The sequence below is a fragment of the Argiope bruennichi genome, chromosome 1 (genome assembly GCF_947563725.1).
Source record: "Argiope bruennichi chromosome 1, qqArgBrue1.1, whole genome shotgun sequence".
Taxonomy (NCBI): domain Eukaryota; kingdom Metazoa; phylum Arthropoda; class Arachnida; order Araneae; family Araneidae; genus Argiope; species Argiope bruennichi.
The window spans coordinates 141694807-141704141 of record NC_079151.1 but is presented as its reverse complement, the minus strand read 5'-3'; positions in this window follow the sequence as shown (position 1 = coordinate 141704141).

Genomic DNA, 9335 nt, shown 5'->3' with positions numbered 1-9335 from the left:
CGTGATAAAACTTATTCGAAGTACCATTCTCTTCTTTTTAGTGCTTGTGAGCCTCACTACAAAAACATAACAAAATGTTCTTTTTTTCTCTACTTCTTTTTTCTTTAGTAGAAATGGGATGCGATAACCTTTAATGACCTTACATACTGATTCGAATCATTTAATTTTTTTAAAATTTCATGAAATTTCACAGGTACTTAAACTAATGTCTTTGGAATGTTGTGTTTACATTTTACAAATCATAAAGTTTTAAATGAATTAAAATTATGAAATGAAAGCGGAAGTAAAAAGTCCGTCTTGATGTTAAAAGTAAGCAATGTTTTTATTACAGAAAAGAAAGCATTATTAAAAACTGTATTTAAAAGAAATTTTGAAAACTTTATTTAAAAGAAATTTTGAAAACTTTATTTAAACGAAAAAATTATATGTTAATTAAATTCATATAATTTTAAATGCTTTATATTTGTTGTTTATAACGGAATGGAACACTTATCGTATGATAATTGTTTCAGAAATTATTCACTAGAAACTGTGCAAAAACATTGAAAACTTAATATTTGTTATTTAATTGACTGTTTTAAGATCAAATTTGGAAATTCTAAATTTATTACTTATTTGCACTTATCATTTTAGTACCCTGAAACGATAAGTGCAAATTTCAAGTAGCTACTATTCGGCACCTCAGAAAATTCTTGTAGAAGATAAAAGCGTGTATTTTCTGATTTATAGTATTCTTTAAACTACTTTTCAATATCTATTTTAAAACTAATGTTAAAACAAAAATTAGCATATATATTAATTTGAATTCTGAGAAGTTTTGCATTCTAAATCAAACAAATTTGTTTTTCCAACCTTTATTTTTATTTCAATTTTCTAAATCCAGCTGAAATCTGAAAATTTAATAAAAATTTGTCCTTAAAAAAATATTTTTTTTATGATTAAATTGTTAAAAATCCTTTTTATATTGAAATATTTCTCTGCAGCTAAAAATTCGAAGATCAAATATCGCGAATATATTGATGAATTTGCCTCCTGAATCATGCAAATCTTGTAATCACTTTGATAAATTTTATAAAATCTAGATGGCAGCATGAAGTTCTGTGTAAATATATTATAGATAATTTTAGTTTTAATGAATGTCACTTGTAAACAACAATTGATACCAAAAGTTTTAATTGGAATCCAAAATTATTTTTTATTGAAAACAAAATGGTTTTTATATTATCTTAAAAGTAAGAAAAAATTTTACCCATTCGATTTTATCACATTCATGTCGAACTTTTTTCTGACTTTCCCAGGATTTTTTAAAAAAGTCTCTTTTAACAACTAAGATTTTGATTAATTATCAAATCCATGTTAAGTATAAGCAATTGAATCCAATTCATTTTTTTTCACTGGATATAATGTAGAATATGTTTATTGTATTTTCCTAGAGAGTGACTTGCAGCATGCTTGAAAAAAGTATGTGCATACAGCACCTTCTTTTTATTGAATATAAAATTTAAGGAAGAGACGCGAATGAATGTACATTTTGCGACATTTTGCATTTTAGTGTAAAGACCCAATGACAAATTTCGTATAATAATTTAATTTTCGTCACAAAATTGGGCAAGATAGAATATCATTTCCTTTATTGAATATGACCTATTCCCTTCTAATTAAGGGCAGCGGTGACTTGGTGATAAGGTATCGAGTTCGACCGAAGAAACGTCATGTGAACGTGTCTGATGCATATTAAATCCGTCGGGGCCAAACGTCCTCCCGCTGGTGTGGTGTGGAAATTTGTCGAGGGTGTGCCTGCTCAGATATAGACCTCGTCATCTAACTGCGGCTCAAAGTTACGACGCCTGTTCCAAAACAACCTTAATGTTGCGTTGAAACTGGATGTTAATGTAACTAAAGTAAACTATCCCTTCCAAATAAAAATCTTAGGACATGTATGTCTTCTGTATGTGTGGTGATAGGAATAGTAGGTACTTCCCTACAGCATTGCATCGGATTTTACTGTGTCACTGAGTCGATATCACTCTTACAATCTCAATACATCTAAAGAAAACTGCACCAAATCGCATTTAAATATTGCTCAGAAGGGTGACATTTTGCTACTCTCATAGAGTATTCATAAAGTAATAAATCTCCTTTTCTAAAACAGAGTACTCTTTTAGTAAATCTTACTCTTTGATCTCCTCAATAAATGCTAATGAATTCATCAGCAGATTTAAAAGGGAAATTGTGTAAGATAATTGAAGAACCGCGGGGTACCTGATTATTTGCATAGTGTGTTCTATTCGGAATTGCGAATTGCGAATATGGGTTGAGCTATTTCTGTTTATTTGGTTCACACGAATTTAAAAAGTGAAATTAAGAATTAAATAGCTTTTATTTTTATTATTATTGAATCTATATATGAAAACTACGGTTTTAAATTCATTTATATATTAAATTTATGATTTTTTTTTTGTTTCTTTATTTTACTCCCCTTATCTAAATATTTTTTTTTAATGTTTTAGCATTATAATTAAAGCTTCTCTTACTTTTTAATATTTCACATTAGGACATTTTTAATTTTTAAATATGTTGTCCCATTTTCAGAGTAAATATCTTATTTCCATATTTTTCTGTGCTATTAATCCCAGTTTGCTCTCATTTTATAGATTTTCGAGGTTTTAAATTTATGTTTTGTAGTTACATAAAGTCAAGCATAAACGCACCTATTCAGCCCCCAAATTAGTTACAGTATGAGATTCATTTCTATTTATACAGCCTGTTGCACTTCTTTGAGTTCACATGCATATGGATGGACGGGCCAAGAGATCTAATTACAAATTTTCTTTTCCGACTCATTTAGCTCTAAAATGTCGGGATTCGTTAAGAGTTCGAGTCAGTATTTTTTATTTTCTTGTATCTGAAGAATAGAGAAAATATTGTATTCGTCAAAAAATTCGAGCTCGAAGTTTTGACGAGTCTTCACGCTTTGGATTCTCTGAGTTTAAAAAACAAACTTTTGAAAAATGTCTATCTATTTGTATTTGACGAAGATAACTCAAAAACACTTTGAGTTAGAAGGTATATGATTTTTACACCAAATTTGTAGATATCTCCTAAATTTGGTGCAAACTCTATTTAGAGAATATTTGTCTAGATGGCTGTTCGAATGCAAGTTAACACAGATTTTTTATATTTCAGAGTTTAATCAAGCAAGGGCTTGAACGTCTGTCGATCTGTACTTTCAATAGCATGCAAACGCGATAACTCAAAAAGTATATTAGATTTGAAATGTGATTTTTTACTGCAACTGTATTTCTGTGTCAAGTTTTGGCCTTCAGTCCGTTGTAAAAAAAGTGCCTAAAATTCACTTTTTATTAGAGACTAGCCGCCTTTGGCGACCAGCCGGTTCGCCAATCTTAATCCTCGTTAAAATTTTAATAATTAAATATTTTACTTCTTCATCAAAATATTATAAAACTTCAAATTTTGATAGTCATATAATTCACTCATAATATTATAAAGGCCTTCAGCCATAACGTGATAGGTATCTCTCTCATTTTCTGTTAGCTCCCGTAGAATTTATGCTTTAATTTAATGAGTAAATGATTAATCTGCAATTAATATAATAATATTTTTTATTGAAGCAAATCATTTTCTTTATAATATGATTACTGAAAATAAGAGTCACTGAGCGTTTAAACCTTATTGGCACTAAAGAATATCTTTCTTTATTTATGTAATACTTCAAGAATTTGTCAACAAATTTTTTTTCAGCTGCATCATGAGCAGATCGATTAATTAACAATGTTTAATTTTAAATGCATCAAACACTAAGAAAATAAACAGAATTATTTAAAATAATCGGTTGAAAACAAGTTAAAAAATTACTTAAAAAACGATGTACTTAAACTAACATAAATACAATTTAATTACAAAAGCATACAACTAACTTAAAACTAATTTAAATCAAGTCCGCATCCGCTGAAAATAGTTGTCAACAATCAGAACACAATGCGCATGCGTGAATTTTTAAAGCCAGTTATGGTAACGCAAATGCGTGAATTTTTCTACGTCAATTGGGGTAATGTTATGCAGATTAGAAATTTTTAAGTTTCTTTATTCTGTTTTATTTTAATTCAAAAATACTTCAGAATGAATCTAAAAGATCGATTAATTAACAATGTTTAATTTTTAATGCATCAAACATTAAGAAAATAAACAGAATCGTTTGAAATAATCGGTTGAAAAATGTTAAGCATAGCCTCATTAGTGAGTGAAAAAAATACTGAATCTTTACTCATTTAGCGGTGGGGAAATGAAGATTTTTTTGGGGGGAAAGTTAGTTTTTAATTAATAATTAAAATATCAAATAAAGGACCTCCGGCGCACATTCCGACCTCCAAGGTATGCATGTGCCAAATTCGGTAGCTGTAGGTCGAACGGTCTGGTCTGTAGAGCGCCAACACACACACACTTTGAGCTTTATATAAGTATAGATTATACAAGAAGTTTGTGAGAAATCACTCCCGATGGTTAAAGATTACAATTATTTGGCCTGAACACTTCGTATGCATAAAAGTAAAGGAAAATTGCACTCATGCTTGTAAAATGAGGAGAATCTGAATGATTGTGATATTTCTGGGTATTTTGATTTTACATTTAAACAATAGTTTTATAAATTTGCTAAAACAATAAAAATAAATTAACTTTTATCTTCTCGGCAAGCATTCTCATCAGCATTTTTGAGCTACATTTGCATAGTAAGACGCGACTCAAATGAATGCACATTATTAGTTTAGTTTTAAGAATATGTTAAAGGTTTCAATTTCGTCACATTTTTAAGGTGAAATATAATCATATAATTCTAAATTTTTTAAAATTTTAATTGGGAATATCCTATTCCAGACTTTTATAAAGTTATTTCTGTTTGGTCACTTAATTCGGATTACTTTGTTTTGGACGCCACTCTAATTATTTTAAAAATCCTTCCTAAATGTGTGATTGGGTTATAATCATCAAATTAATAGGGCAAGTAATCATCTATTCTTTTTCAAAAACAATAAGAATTTATCATTTTTAGTAGTTTATATTTTCTATTGAGAAGTTCTTCTGAATATAACTGAATGCCTATGGCAAAAGGAGATATCGAAAATGAGGAACTTTGATGTTAAATTTTTAAATGTATCATTTTCTACTAACTCAGTCACTTTTACTGTTGCAGCTGTCTTTTTATACTAGGAATTAAATTTCGAAATGAAATTAATTATAAGCAAAACCAGTTATCGATTTCCAAAAATTCTGCTTGCTGACATTAGATAAGAAATTTTTATAGTTCTTTATTTGCTATCCAAGTATTTTCATAAAATATATGTCACCAGCCAAACAGGAAAAACATTTCATATTGGCACATAACAGCAAAAAAATACGGTTTTACTAGCATCTATTGTTGTGCCATACGGAAAATCCTACAACCAGAGAGGAAAAAAGAAATTGAGAAATAAGCTTATCCAGTGATCGATTGATAGCTTTGTTAGATTAATTTCCTCTTTCTCGATTTCTCAAAGCTTACACTTATTCACTAGGATTAAGGAAAAATAAAATAAATATTTCAAATGATTTAGAACGCAAGCTTTTTAAAAGATTGCCAAATAAAAGTTAATTTGAAACAAACAATTGCAAAACGGTACATTAAACATCCACTTCTTGTATTATGATTTTTTTTCGGTAATACATAAATTCTTACCTGACTTCTCCTTTTCAAAATAATAATATTTTATATTTATTACGGGTTATTTTGCAGGAAGATTGATGTAAAATGTAGTATTAATTTATGATGTTACGATCTTTAGGTAATATTATGATGTGTTACCAAATTAATTAAAAAATTCCAAGATTTTAAGTCCAAAAGGCATAAAAATAAAAAAATAATTTTATTGTTCAAAAACTAAATAGACTGAAAATAATGAAAAAGAAATATTAGAACAGTCAAAACTAAAAAAAGAAGCATAAACTGTGCAGAAGATGAGCTTATAAAACATAACATAAAAAAACGTATACGCGAGAGCCATATATTTCATTGAGAATTTTAGAGCAAAACAATAACAATTTGTTACTTACGCAACTGTCCCACAGCCCAGACTCTGCTTCGTGCGATTTCTATATATTCAAAGTTGGCATCTTGAAAAGAAGTGAAAATGAAATAAAATGGATGGTGAATAATTTTCGATGAATAATTATTGCAGCAAATGAAATTATAAAATAGCGAATAAATGTAATAAATTTAACCCTAAATTGTTTCCTTTATTTCTATCTTTACCTGTAGTCTACCTTATCATTAATCCCTATCAAGCTCTCTTATCATTAATGCACTACACTGCCTCGGATCAGCAGATAACTTAAATTGAAAATACAAATCTCGTGTGTTCAGACGGCTATCGGAATGCAATGATAAATGGAAAATTGTAATATTTTTGTTTAACATGACATTTTCTAAAATAGTTAAAAGATATATATTAAAATAGTTTTTCTCATAATGCTTTACATTTCTTTGCATTTGCATCAAAAACTGGAAGGAATTAAAAAAAATTCTTTCATTAAAAATAAAAACTTTTCCTGAATATATAAGTCCTTTAATAAATAAACAAAAATTGATTCTACAGGTTACTTTTTAAATAAATTTTTTTCTTCTCTTTTTTTTTTCTCTCTTTTCTCTTCTTTTTGTAATTAGAGGGTCTTGTAACATCTAATATTTATTTTTCAGCTATAAATTTCCAGAAAACTATTGCATTCTGTTTTTGAAATATCTATATATAAACATTTTCTGAGATAATAATATTTTGCTTTCGAAGGATCAGTTTCGCAATTGGCAGATTTTAATATCCCACATTAAAAAAGATGAGATTAAAAAAATCCCATCAGTTTAGCAAAATTTTTCGTCTGGCGTTTATAATAATTTGGTAAACCAAAATAAAACGTAAGAAATCAAAATTCCATCAAAAATAAATTTTCATATGAAATACTGAGTTTACATTTTATTCTTCTCAGACATTTAATAAGATTTATTTTTAAATAAATAGCTGTTATTAATACATCCTTCATATTTGTTTATTCTGTGATATCAAATGCTGAAAAAATAGCGAAAAAAATAATTATAGAAATATTTAAATTTTATTAAAGTACGAAAGTAGAAGAAAAATGAAAAAAATTATTTTTATTCCTTTCGACGAACGTTAAAATAGTTTTTTTTAGAAACTAATTTAATTTAAAAGTGGGATTGAAATAGAATTTCATGAATTCATCCATGCTTCTGAGAAAATTACGAATATCAAAAGTAGTCTTGTTTTTTGATGATTCCTATGCACAATTTTTATGGAATAAATTATAATAAAAATATAAAAACAGCAATTATATCAAAAAAATTCATTTTTCTGATATATTATACCGTTTAAAAAATCAAAAGAAGTTTTCATCAATTTTTTATTATTATACTATTATCGGTGCAATCCATAAATCTCCGTGAGATGGTTTTTTCTGAGATTGAAAAAAAAGAAAAAAGAAAAAGAAAAACACCTTTTAAAATTGTATCCACTGAATTGCTTGTTAATGAAAAGAAAATTTGAAAAAGTAATGAACTAAATATTTGGAAGGTATTAAATTTGTACAGAAATTGATAAAACAGAAAATTTAATTTCAAATAAATTCTCTCAAAAGAGATGTCCTTCTTTGTAGTAAGAAATCGCATATAAAAGGGCCACAGTTCAAAGATTTTAGACATAATATTTTATACCGACAAATTTTCTGTGAACTGCATTATATAGGGAAGGCAATTCTCTTTGAGGCCGTTTTGTACTTTGAGATATAAGTTTTGGCTAGTAATTACTTCTTAGGTAGTAAGTGCTATTAAGAAAGAGTTTTAAAATGCTACCAAATGATTTAAATAATTAAAAATAAGCAAAAGTTTTTTTTTTCTTTTTTCAGGAGCCTATCATCGCATTAAAACTGTTTAGCCCTACTTATAAATTTAAAAAAATAGCTTTTCATTGACTCAAAGTTTATTTGCGCGCAATTTTGTTTCCTTCATCATTATTAAATTTTTCAAAATTTCTTTTTAAAACTTTATAGAAAATATTTTGCTTTCGTTAAATACAAGCCAATGTTATTCTTTTGTCAAATTTTAATATTGCTGTAATCATAATAAAAAAAGAAGAAAGAGAAAATTTAAAAACAGTATTTCCATCTTTACTTTTATTAACATAAGAAAGATTTTAGGCAGCCCTTCTTTCTACAAATTGCGTAATATAAATATTTGTATGAATAATACAATTTTTAATCATGCAATCAAGCCAGATTAATGAATCTTAAAACATTATAACGTAAAAATTTTACATTATGTAATATGGCCTTTCATTTTATATTACCTTTAATATTATATAAAAATGTCAAAATAATTTAATTTTTGAATTTATTCTTTTTAAATCTGACAAATTACTTTTAAAAATAATTAAAAATATCTTATTTCTTTCATAAATGTTTATACTTTGTGTCTGTTCCCATGCGATATTGATTTAATCGCTGTTTAAACTTAATGAATTAATTAACTTAATATTCCTAGAAAACATAATTTCACTTGCCATCTGATATCTAAATATGATTTTTCTATTATATTGCTAAGATGTCACATAATTTCTATTCTCTCATATACAATGCTAAAGTATAATCGTCAAAAATTTCGACGAATCTCTTCATTTCAGGCCTGAAAAATACATTTTCGGAATTATGTCAGTCTGTATTAAGTTCGTCTGTCTGTTAGCAATATCATAAAAGCGTTTTGAACTTGACACATGAAATTTGGTATGTATGTTTTACACTCAATTTGTATACTCCTATAAAATTTTGAGATGAATTCATTGGAGGAAAGTTCTCCCGGCTGTCGTTTGACAGTTATCGTATGCTAGTGGATATTTCATGCTTTTGTGAAAGTGGCTAATTGAGCCTAGTTAAAGATGAGTTCAACTTTGTTCATCAGACACATCGATAAAACCAAGACCTTTGTAATATCTTTTTGTATAGAAAAAAAAGGAAGAACAGTTCGAAAGAAGTAGAGTGAGCACATATCACAATCTAAAGTATGAGATAAAAGCATCAAAGTTATAAAGAAGTTGCTTTGGGTTATAGGAACTTCGAAATGTAAAGGCAAAAAATGAAGTGGAAATATGCAAAAGTTCAATTAAAAATGAAATATAACCGTTCAAAATTTATAAATGTATTAAAGTGCTCATTAAATTTTAACTAATCACATAAAACGCTCCATTATTCATTTTTTATGTTTATTTTACTGCAAAATGTGA